We start from the raw sequence: 12,461 nt of genomic DNA, 5'->3' as shown, positions 1-12,461 counted from the left end.
ATTTTTTTTCTCTGTCTCTCATTTCCGCTATTTCTCCAACTGGAAAACTCTTTGGATTTTGTCCCAGAGGATGGAAAAGGTCTGTCTGTCCATGAGACGGGATATTTGAGGATTTTTAGTCTTTTTGGTTTAAATGCCAAATGCCTCCCAAATCCTCTGCTTCCGGGTACTCTCCCACCCACCCCACCTCCAGGAAGCTGTCCTTTCCTTTTTTTTTTTTTCCTTCCTTCCCTACTTTCCTTCCCTCCTCCTCTTCTTTTTTAAAAAACAGTCATGTTAAGCCTTTGTCAAGAAATAGCAAGCACATTTTTTTCTAGAAACTGCACTCCCCAAAACTCTGGAGAAGGAAGGAGAGGAGTGGCCATTTTCTTGCAGACAGGGAAGCGGAAGCAGAGCGGGGGTGGGGGTGGGGGTGGGGAGCGGGGAAGAGAACGTTTTGGGGGCAGGGAGGACATTTGAGCTTTGCCTCATCTTTTTCAACTATTACTCTTACAACAGGATTTCTTAAGTGAACTCTATTCTACTGGAGGTAAAATGCAGTTTCCAGGGCCACACTCCAAGCCAAGCGAATCACAGTTTCTGGGGATGGACTTTGGGCATCTGTATTTCTAACAAGCTCCTCAGACCATGTGGACGTTCACTGACCTTTGAGAACCACGGATCCAGAGGGGAAGGCCCAGGGTCCTCTTTACCGAGTGCTTTCTGGATGTCAGGCTCTGCACAAGGGAGAGAAATAGCTTTGGTTTGGTTTTTGAAAAGCCAAACTCCAGGCACCCTTTTAAAGAAATGAGTACTTTGTTATTTTATATTCATGGTATTTACTGGGTGTTTGGATATGCCAGATGCTTTATAATCCTCACGACCACCCCCATCTGTATTCTTGTTGTACCCATTTTACAGATGAGGAAACAGATGTGGAAGAGGTAAAATCATTTGCCCACCTCACACCAATTACCTGTGGTGTCTTTCGACTCTGTGTTTCTGGCTCAAGTCTGAGCTGTTACCTCCCAAGCCAAACTGCAGTGGCCCTATTTCCCACACTGGAAACTGAAACTCATGACTTCACAGGTATGTTTTTATTTTTACAGACAACTGTTCATAATATTCGCGATCTGAAAGGTCTCCTTCTCTTCTGGGCGTGTGTTAGCCTGTTCTCCACTTTGTAGCATGTCGTTCTGGTCAGATGTGGGGCAGTCCTGGGCCCACTTGGCCGAACCTATTGGGCCAGAAACCCCAGGCTTCCTCCCCTGATACTGGGGAGTTATGGACCTATTTTAAAATTATTCCAGGATAAAAGTAAATCACAAGTTCCCATTTACTCCCCCCACCCCCGTTCTCCTCAGAAACAAGTTCTGTGACCAGTGTAGGGTATTTCCTTGGAGACCTTTCCTTGGCTTGTGCACATACAATGTATTTCTTTTTCTTCACATAAATGGAAAGGCATTGTGTACTGCAAGGTTTTTCACGTCATGATTTATTGTAGACTTCTTTCTTGGCCTACCTCATTCTTTTTAAAAACTTTTTGCATTTTTTTAAAACATGTTTATTTATTATATATATATAGAGAGAGAGACGGAGAGCATGAGTGGCGGGGAGAGGAGAGAGAGAGAGAGGAAGAGAATCTTAAGCAGGCTCCAGGACCAACACGGAGCCCTATGGGGGGCTCGATCTCAAACCGTGAGATCATGATCTGAATTGAAATCAGGGCGCCTGGGTGGCTCAGTTGGTTAAGCGACTGCCTTCGGCTCAGGTCGTGATCCTGGAGTCCCGGGATCGAGTCCCGCATTGGGCTCCCTGCTCGGCGGGGAATCTGCTTCTCCCTCGGACCCTCTCCCCTCTTATGCTCTCTGTCTCATTCTCTCTCTCAAATAAATAAATAAAATCTTTAAAAAAAATGAAATCAAGAGTTGGATGTTTAACCGACTGAGCCACCCAGGTGCCCTGCATTTTTTTTTTAAAGATTTTATTTATTTATTTGAGAGAGAGTGAATGAGAAAGAAAGAGAGCCCGAGCATGAGCAGAGGGAGAAGCAGACTCCCCACTGAGCAGGGAGCCCGGTGCCGGGCTCGACCCCAGGACCCTGGGATCATGCCCTGAGCCGAAGGCAGACGCTTAACTGACTGAGCCACCAGGTGCCCCCCTGCATTTTTAATAGTAAAGGCACACTGAAGAAATTCAACGATGGGAGGAGAAAGAAGGGTGTTTTTAAGGCAAAATTTTTTTAAAAAGATGACGGGTTTTTTTGTTTTGTTTTGTTTTGAGAGAGAGAGAGCAAGTGAGGAGGGGCAGAGAGAGAATCTTAAGCAGGCTCCAGGCCGAGTGTGGAGCCCGACTCACCACCCAGAGGTTATGACCTGAGCCGAAATTAGGAGTTGGACACTTAACCGACTGAACCACCCAGGTGCCCCTAAAGATTTTCTCTTTTTAAGTCATCTCTATACCCAACGTGGAGCTCGAACCTACAGCCCTGAGATCAAGAGTCACACACTCCACTGACTGAGCCAGCCAGGTGCCCCTAGAATGATAGTGATTTTTGAATCCAAGTTTGGAAATAATTTTTTTATTGTGGTTAAATATCCATAACATAAAATTGGCCATTGTAACCATTTTTGGGTGTCCAGTTCAGTGACATCAAGCACATTCACATTCAATCACCACCCCTCCATCTCCAGAACTCTTTCATTTTCCCTCCCTGGATTCTGTACTCACGAAACAGCGGTTCCACCTTTTCTCCCCTGCAACGCCCCTGCCCCAGCAACCACTATTCTACTTTGTCTCACTGAATTTGACCGCTCCAGGTCCTCCTATAAGTGGGATCATGTGGTATTTGTCTTCTTGGGTCGGTTTATTGCACTTAGCATCACGTCTTCAAGGACCATCCCTGTGGTAGCGTGTGTCGGGATTTCCTTTCTTTTTAAGGCTTGCAGTCCCTCATAGGTATATACCACACTTTGTTTTTCTCTCTTCTATCAATTGTTCCCACCTTTTGACTATCGTGAATGATGCTGCTGTGAACATGGGCGTGCAAAGATCTGTTGGAGTCCTCGCTATCATTTCTTTGGGGCTGGTACCCACATGTGGAACTGCTGGATCATATGCAATCCTATGCTCACTCGTGCCTTCTAAGTACAAATTCTATTCCATTGTATCTTTCCTGTGTTTACTGGCAATTTAAATTCACTTTTCTATGAACCGCCCACTGATATGATTTTTTAATGGGATCTTAGATATAATTTATATAATTTAGATATTCATTCTTTTATCTGTTATACACCTGGCAAATTATTCACATTTAAAAACAACTTTTTTAAAAAGATTTTATTTATTTATTTGTCAGAGAGAGAGAGAGAGAGAGCACAAGCAGGGGGAGAGGCAGAGGCAGAGGGAGAAGCAGGCTCCCCGCGGAGCCGGGAGCCCGATGCGGGGCTCGATCCCAGGACCCCGGGATCATGACCTGAGCCGAAGGCAGATGCTTACCGAACGAGCCACCCAGGCGTCCCTAAAAACAACTTTCTACATCATTCCAGATCCGAGCACTTGTTCTTATCTCTGATTATTTAAGAACTATTTATTGATGAGAATTTTTATTATTCTAAAGATAAGAACACGCAGGCGGCCATCTGGACGCAGCATCGGGCCTGCCTCATGGAAGGTGCTCTGTAAATGTTTACCGAATGACTGAATTACTTTTGGACAGGACGTGGTTTCATTAGTTTCTTTTTAAGGATTCACCGTGATCCGTCCAATCCAGAAGCTAAATTAAATCCTTCATGATACCTCCTAGCACAGCTCTCTTTAAGTTTAACCTGTTCTACCAGCCTAAGGAAAAAAAAAATAATCCAAATTGCTATGAAAATCATAGATCATTCAAGTTTCTGTTATTTGAAAAGCACTTCAGGGAAACGGTCCTGCAGTGGGCTTTGTTAAAATGAGGAGAGTTAGTGATCAAGTAACCTGCAGACTAGAAAAACGTGGGAAAGGGACCATAATTCTTCACTCAGTCCTCCTGCCTCTTCTCCAGGAAAGACTAGTATAGGCTTAATACATACCAAATAATTTGTTGGCCACTGTACATCTGGTAGTTAATCTTCAACATAATCCTGCAGGGGAACCATGACCATGCACATCTGACACAGATCGGGGGGCTCAGGAAGGCTAAGTCGCCAGCTGGAGGTCACACAGCTCGTGGTAAATAGTAGAGCTGGGAATTCATCCCTGCCCCTTTGGTGGCAGGCGCTGAGATCTTACCCATTTTCTCATCTGTGCCCCTGGTACCCCAAGACTGGACCAGGGTTCCTGCCAGGAACCATGGCCAAGAGTGGGTGACCTGGCTGGGGGGACGTGCATGGAAAGGGAGCAGAAATGTTTGCTTGTGCCCCATGGCTGGCCGGGGGATGCAGCTTGGGGTGACTGTATCCCTGAACCTCAGAGGGCCACAGCTTCCCGGCCAAGCCCCTCCCCCTCCCGAGACTGCTTCCCTGAGGAGCTGCCGGGTCCTGGGGCTGGAGGGGCCTCCAGGGTGCAGCGTGAATGCTGCAACTTGGCATCCCTGGGGAATGGCTCTGCTCATCTGCGGGATGACACTGTAGCCCTTGGAGGTCTCCGCCTTTTGAACCCTGACCACACAGGGCATTTGCAACTCCCAAATTAGTACAGGCACATATTTGTTCTTGTATTGCTCTCTGAACTTTGTTTCTTGTCACACCAGACAAACAGTGACATCTCCAGGGCCAGAGGCTCTTTTCAAATATGGCATTGGACCCAGGTATTGACTGATAAAGGGTATTTTTAGTGGACAACCATTTCAGAGTCTCTGAGACCTTAGTGTCAGCTGAGAATAAGTGGTATGAACAGCTGTTCTCAGAGAGAAGAAAGATGAGGAAGAACCTCTCAAATTGAATTTTATATTTCCAGAAAGAATGCCATGTACCTGTTAATAAATGTAATCAGCTGAACTTTAAGGGGAGCCCCCCCTCACCAAAGTTCCAGCTCTCCTTTCCCTCGTGCTCATCCTAACTTCTGGTCTTAAGTGTAGCTCATTTTCTAGAATTGCCTTCTCCAGGGCCCATTAAATAGGAGGCGCCCCTAGGGAACCTGGTGGGGGTGGTGGCAGCGAAGGGGAGAATAGGACCCCCATTTTCCTTGGAGGCATGAAAAATTAATCTATCCTTTGGATCACAATTTAGCAATTGGAATTATCATTCAAATCCTACAGGGGTTTTGTCTTTTCTCACGAGTGTGTGGATCATTTTAAATACCAAGACGCTGCGGGGCTCACTCCTCTGTGATTCGCCTGCGCCGTCCTGATTCCTGGCCACCTAGATCTGCTATGATTTCTACTCACCCAGCTGCTCTCATCTTTGAAATTGTCCCCGGGTGATCTACTGTTACCTGTATCAGTTATAGAGTCCTCCCTGAAAGAGACAATGCTCCTCGAAGATGGACCGCCCCCACCCCCTGCCGCAACCCGTTCACACCCAGACTGTGACCTTGGCCTTGCAGGCTCTGGGGAGAGCCATAACTACTGTTAAAAGGAACCCTTTGACAACTTTGGAGGAAAGGGACGTAGGCTCATCTTCTTGCCCTGGGTAACCATCACAGAATCTCTTGACTCCGCCAGATATTCCCCACCACACTGAGGTGTGGAAGGCTTCTTTTTCTCATTTTGAGGTAAGACCACATGTGGCTACACCGGGGAGCCCCACATCGTGGTTGTCAGCAGAATGTGTGTAGAGAGAAGTTGGTGGTTTCCGTCGAGGGAGACGGAAAAGATTGTTTCCCCTTTCATCGGAAATCTTCCTCCTTAGGAGGTGCTCAAAGGCTTGTCATTTGCCCAGATGTCCTGAGCAGAACTGCTCCTTGGCCACGGCAAGGATCAGTAACGTCACGGAAGGTTCTGTTGTCCAAGGTGGGAGCTTCTGGCCACAAGTGGCTATTGAAATTTATACTATTTGAAATGAAATAAGATTCACCATTCCTATTGTTAGTTGCACAAACTATGACATTTCAAGTGCTGGTAGCGTCCATACTGGACCGCGCGGCTACGGGACACTCCTGTCATCGCAGCAAGTCTGATTGGATGGCGGTACTCTAAGGCACGCTGCTTACCATAGGCCACCTTACTGGTTCCAGAGTGGGTGACCTGCACTGTGGTCCTGAGGGGCCCACGTGAGGCTAGAGTGAGGAGAGTCCCCAGCATGGGTGTGGTCACTGGGGTGAAAACTTTTTTTTAAAAGATTTTATTTATTTATTTGACAGAGAGACAGTGAGAGAGGGAACACAAGCAGGGGGAGAGGGAGAGGGAGAAGCAGGCTTCCCGCTGAGCAGGGAGCCTGATGCGGGGCTCAATCCCAGGACCCTGGGATCGTGACCTGAGCCGAAGGCAGATGCTTAACGACTAAGCCACCCAGGCACCCCACTGGGGTGAAAACTTAATGATACTTTCAGTCAACATGTATTTCTCACATACAGCACTTCATTCAAGGTCACTCAAACGAGCATGGGAAATTCTGACACGTTTCTGTTGCCTCGGAGTTCATAATTTACATTGACTGAAATGGCCTGGGAAGAAGGGCTAAGGCCAGGAGAGGTGACAGAGGGATGCGGAAGAGGCGGGACCTGAGAGCTACATAGGCGGTGAGCTTGGTGACTTGCTGATGGGACCCTGACTGGACAGCGTGTGGGGTGTGCGGTGTGGACATGAACTCTGGAACTCATGGTCTTCGGGCTCGACGTCCAACTGGCTGTCCTCCCCTGACCTCTCTTGTGCCTCCTCCTTGGCAGGTTCCGGCATCTTTGGGCTCCCGTTACCCCTCCCAGAGCACAAGGCTGAGGGTGGAGGGCAAGTGCCACCAGCCTGTCACTCAGAACCCTTTCAGGGCGCACCTTACCCTGCTTGCCCGTCCCCAGGTCTGGAGGACCTGAACCAACCCCCCTCTCTGCCCTAGAAGCACGGCCCTTAGGAGGCTCCATCCTCCTCGGTTCAAGCCTCCCTGGGACTTGCATTTCCTGACCTGGGTGTCTGTGACATGGCATGGGCCACCACCAGAGTTTCACTTTTCATTTCCTGACTGAATCAGGATGTGCCCTTTGGTTGGGGGAGGGGAGCCAAGGCATCCACCCAGAGCCCGGAACAGACCCCATGGCCCAGCAGGGAGGGAGGAAGGAAGAACCCACGCGAGCGCACCTCGGGCAGCTCTCCTGACTAGCAGACGGCGGGGAAGGAAGCCAGCGTGTGTCCAGTGCCAGGGCAGGCCGTGTGCCAGCACCCCTCCCTCTTGATAGGATCTCTCTTCTAGCCCTCACCACATTTGTCACAGTGCCTGAGGGTCAGCTTGGTGTCCCCTCCACACACACGCACAGTGAGCTGGCCCAGGTCTACAGCCACCTGCCCCTGGCCACTCCACTCTCCGGGGATGTGGATTAGAACTCTGGTCTTTGCGTTCCCGGGCATTCCCCCCACTATCCCTCCCAACCCAAGTAAATGTCTGGGAACAGCCTCCCATTTTTTTTTTTTTTGCTTCAACTTCAAACATAGAAAAGCCAAAAAGAGGAGGCAGGCATAATGGTTAGACAGTCCTGGGTAAATTCTGAGGGCTTCGTTTCTAAGATGGGAGGTGATTTTATTGAAATCTTGCATGGTCAAAATTAGCTTATTTGTAAAATAATAGGAGTCTGGTCTGATCCAAAGAGAGGGAAAGGGGAAGCCTATTTAATGCCTTTGAAGGGAAATAAAAAACATGAGTAGCAGAGTGAAGTAGGCATGAGTTATGAGTTGACTGTATCTGGCTTCGTTGTTCCAAAAAACTGTTAAAAAGGTGGAACACGTGAATATCCTAGTTCCCTGACAAGTCCAACTTGGTGAATCTTTGCACTTTCTAGAAAATGTGGTGTGGGATAGATAGGTAGGAGACAAGAGGGAGAGAGAGGGCGAGGGAGGAAGAGAGAGAATATGAAAATGAACGTGAATGCACTTGGGCATCCGGGAGACCAGCTGAACTTTGGGGCTTCTCTGTCTCAAAGAACTTTCCTTGTCCCTCAGCTTTTGCAAGCACAGAGCACTTCCAATGGTTTTAGGGATCAGTGAAGATCCCTAAGTGAAGAGAGGGAGGAAAAACACAGGGGGAGGTTGTTTGATCAGCCCCAGAGCAGTCTAATCAATGCTCAGAGTGGATGCCAGCTCAGGAGTGAAGGCTGCTTTTCTAGGTTGGTCCTGGGTTTAAACTGGGATATGAATTTTACAAGCAGGAAAGGCTCTGGACATACAAGTTTGGCTGACAGGAAATGTCCATGGCCCGTGGGCCATGGATGGAAGGGCTGGGCCTCTGGGGGCATCTGCCCGGCTGCAAAAAGGGCTAGGCTGCTTGAAAGGTACTTGAAACAAATAAAACAGTGACTCTAAAACATACCCATATGTCACGTTCTTACAGAAAAATACTCTCTGTAATTAGTTACAAGCTTCAGAGAATAAAATCCAATTTACCTGTCAAGGAGAAAAGCTGAGCTGCCCCCACCCCAGGCTGCTGCGGGTGGGGGGACACGGCTTGCAGGCCCGTTCCTCCCCTAGCCCCTGCTTTTCTCCTCCCGCCCCCTTTATTTGTGAGGACCAGAAAAAAAAAATAGGAAAGCTGGAAAAATCCTCTGAAGACACACAGTGTTCCAAGCACAATCAGGCCACTAATTACTGTTAAGCCCGAGCCCCTTTTTGTGTTCTGGGGGGCGGGGGGCGGACTTCAGTGTGTAGCAACCACTTGGGTCTTTTCATGAGTTCGGGCTAACTCCTGAATAGCAGATTTTTTCCCCTTCTCAACGCTTGCTGCGCACCCTTCTTTTCCTTCTGCCTCCATCTTCAACTTCACCTCCTTCTGTCCTGTTTTCTTTCTCTCTCAATCTCTCTCTCTCTCTCTCTCTCTCTCTCTCTTTTTTTTTTTTTGGTGCTTTTTTCCCTTCCCCACCACCTTCCCTCTATTCTTTTTGCTTTTCTGATAGCACTTTCCTTCTGGTGTGGTGTTTTAAGTCTCTAAATGAAACTTGACTGCCCCCACGGCCGGCTGGAGAAGCACAAAGGCCTCCCATTCCACTGGCTACAGTAACGCCATTGTGTGTCCTAACAATGCACTAATTGGTGGTGACAATTGTGGGGCTGGGAGGAAGGGGGGCGCTCTTTTCCAATCAGCGGGCCACCGGGATAAAAGGGAAGGAGAAGGGGGGGAGGATGGGAGGCCCGGGGTCCTGGTGAGAGGGGGACCAATGTGCAGAGGGGGCACAGTACTTGGGGCTCGTGTTGGGCTTTCTAAATTAATAATACAAATGAAGGACAAAAGAATTGTTTGGGGGAAAAAGTAGACTTTGCCTCAGACAACTCCAGGGTCCTGGTGGGGGGGGGGAGGGGAACCACCCTCAGGTCGTCTCTGTGGGAAGGGACCTGAGTGGCCTCCACATCTCCGCCCAGGGTTCCAGTGTTTCTGCTAAAGGATGGAAAAGTTGGAGCGGCTGGTGAGCAAAGGCTCTGGGGGAAGTGTTCTCCGGGATGGTCAAAAGGCAGGTGTTGAGGCTGGTGTGTGGTGATGCCCCCGTTTCCACCACATTTCTCAGCGAGGGGAGGAAGCCAGAAAGGGAGAAGGCTGAGCCGTTTGCCTTGTGGCGCATTAGACTCTCACGACGTCCAGAGGCTCTGGGCGGCGGCGACTCTGACCTTTAAACTGGTCCAGAAGCGGAGTTGGGCAGGACTGTGGACCAGAACATAATGGTCGCCACATGATGCTGCCGGGACCCTTGGGGCCTGCTGGAGAAGGTGCGAGAGGCCCCAGAATGTCCCCCAGAGGCTGTGGGATCCTCCCAGCCACCTGGCTCCGGCTGACACCCTTCCTTTGCACAGAATGACTCACCTTCCCAGACCGACGTCACACGTGTCCTCTCCTGGAAGCCCCTCCTGGCCGGGTGGGGCCGGCCCACACCCTCTTTCATGTTCTCACCCTGCACCCTGAAAACCACAGGACCTGACCTCTAGTCCTCTCTCCTGTGGGAGCCAGGCGCAGGGCTAAGGGCCCTTATCCACAGCATTTCACCTAAATCTCACAACAGCCCCAGGACTGGAGGATGATTTTTATCTCCATAGAGAAGGCAATGGGGAAACTGAGGCCTCTTAGCCTCCCTAAGAGGTTCAGTATCGCACTCGAGGTCACCCAGCGTCAAAGCAGAGAGGCCGGGAATCTATCTAACTGTTGCAACAACGGTGTCAGCTCCCGGACCCTCTTTGCTTCCATGCTCGCTCCACCCCCCCCCCCCCCCCCCCCCCCCGCCCCGTCACTGGTCTCTGGAGGGCAGAGGCTCTTTGCGGCCTTTACATCCCCAGCACCTAACACAGCACCTGACATAAAGGAGGCTTCCAGAAAGGTTTGCCGCCTGAAGGGAGAGGCGGGGAGGGGTGAATAATTGGCAGACCTCCTCCACATCCCTTTGGTCTCAGACTTCAGCCTGCATCACAATCCCCTGGGGTGGAAGGTTGCTCACCCCCCGCCCCCCAGTCCCAGCCCTGGTGGAACCGAGAACGTGCCTTCCTAAGAGCTTGCCTGCCGCTACTGCTGGTCCCGCGACCCCAGCTGGACAAGGGCTGCCCTGGCTCCAGCACGATGCGAACTCTGCCGCGGGGAGCCCATTCCTTCTGTTATCTCTGTCTTTTTGTGGCCTGAGCCCTGAAGTTTTATTAAGGAGAAATTGAAGTTCAGAAGTTTTGATTATAATAATCTCAGGCTTCTGCCTGCTTTTTTCTTTTTCTTTTTTTAGATTTTTATTTATTTATTTGACAGAGAGGGACACAGCGAGAGAGGGAGCACAAGCAGAGGCAGAGGGAGAGGGAGAAGCAGGCTTCCTGCGGAGCGGGGAGCCCGATGCGGGGCTCTGTCCCAGGACCCTGGGACCATGACCCGAGCCGAAGGCAGACGCCCAACGACTGAGCCACGTAGGCGCCCCTTCTGCCTGCTTTAAATAACAATCTTATCCAGCAGCCATTTATATCTGATGGAAAAAATAAAAAAGCCACGTGCCCAACTAACCACACTGCAAACAGCAGCATTTTCAAGAAAATATCTGGACTGAGTCTTTTATTTGGGGGGACTCCTCACACAGCCCTTCTTTCCCACAGGTGTTTTGTGCCTTTTAATTTTATTTCATGAATATCTTATGCTTTCGGGTGAGATGCTCATCCAAGGGAGAACGGGACGCAGAGATTTGAGCTCTCGTCTTTTTGGTGAGGGTATCGAGGGGTGAGGTGAGGTTTGAGGTGCCTTCCCATGAGGACCAGGGTGTCCGGTTAGCTCAGGAGCCAATGCCTTGGGTCTCAACGTGGCACCGGGAAACCACAGATGGGACCCTCTGCCTCCCCTGCAAGCCAAGGGTTCTCTCTCTACTCAGTTCTGTCCGAACCAACCCTTTTCCTTGAGCACATCATTTCAGTTAGTCCGTTCCTCTGGGACCCTTGGTAAGCCACTAACGTCGTGCTGGGGATGTCGCCTTCTGAATAGAGGCCAGGGATGGTGGCCCCTGGCAGGTCTGCCCTTGTGTGTTCACGCTGCAGCATCTGCTGGGAGCCTTGGTCGGGACAGCATGGCAAATGCACAGAGAAAGGGGACAAATCGTGATGAGACATTGCGTGGGAAAGGCGTTGTGTGAGAAACCAGCTCTGGCTGACTTGAAGAAAGAAGCCATTGCTGCATAGCTGATAGAATTTAAGGAATAAAAACCCCCAGGTCTTTGGAAGAGCAGAGTTCAGGGCAGTTTCAAGGGAGTTGGGTGAACGGAAATCCCCTTTAGCGGTTGTCATCCCGGTGCAGCCAGCTCCGGTCAAGGTCAAACTCGGAGCTGGGGCTGTGGGTCCCAACAGTCAGACTCTGACAGGCCACCAGGACGACCTGGAACGGAGAGTACTGTCCTCTGAAGGAAGAGTGGGACACTTTCAAGAAGGTGGAAGGGGGAGCGCCCGGCTGGCTCAGTCCATAGAGCGTGTGACTTTTGATCTTTGGGGTTGTGAGTTCAAGCCCCACATTGGGTGTAGAAATTACTAAAAAAAAAAAAAAAAAAAATAAAATCTTAAAAAAAAAAGGTGGAAGGGAAGCTGAGGAGGCACCAGTTTTGTTTTTTTTATAATTTACCAAGCTTTGGGGTGGGGGCACCTCATGATCTTGTTTTTATTTTGTAAAAGCTTTACTGTTTGAACAAACAAAACAAAAGACGTTTTTGAGATAATAAAATGAATTTGATTTGAAATGGAGTATCAGATAGCAAGGAAACATTGTTAATTTTGTTAGATTTGTAATGGCATTGTGACTACATAGAAAAAAATACACTTCTTATTTATTTGAGAGAGTGGGGGAGTGGCAGGGGGAGAGAGAACCTGAAGCCGACTCCTGCTGAGCACAGAGCCCAACTCCATGCGGGGCTGAGATCTGGGGCTGAGATCTTGA

This window comes from Callorhinus ursinus, unplaced genomic scaffold (assembly GCF_003265705.2).
Source record: "Callorhinus ursinus isolate GAN/ISIS: 27379988/994484 unplaced genomic scaffold, GSC_fseal_2.0 scaffold2, whole genome shotgun sequence".
NCBI lineage: Eukaryota > Metazoa > Chordata > Mammalia > Carnivora > Otariidae > Callorhinus > Callorhinus ursinus.
This window is presented reverse-complemented; position numbering follows the sequence as displayed.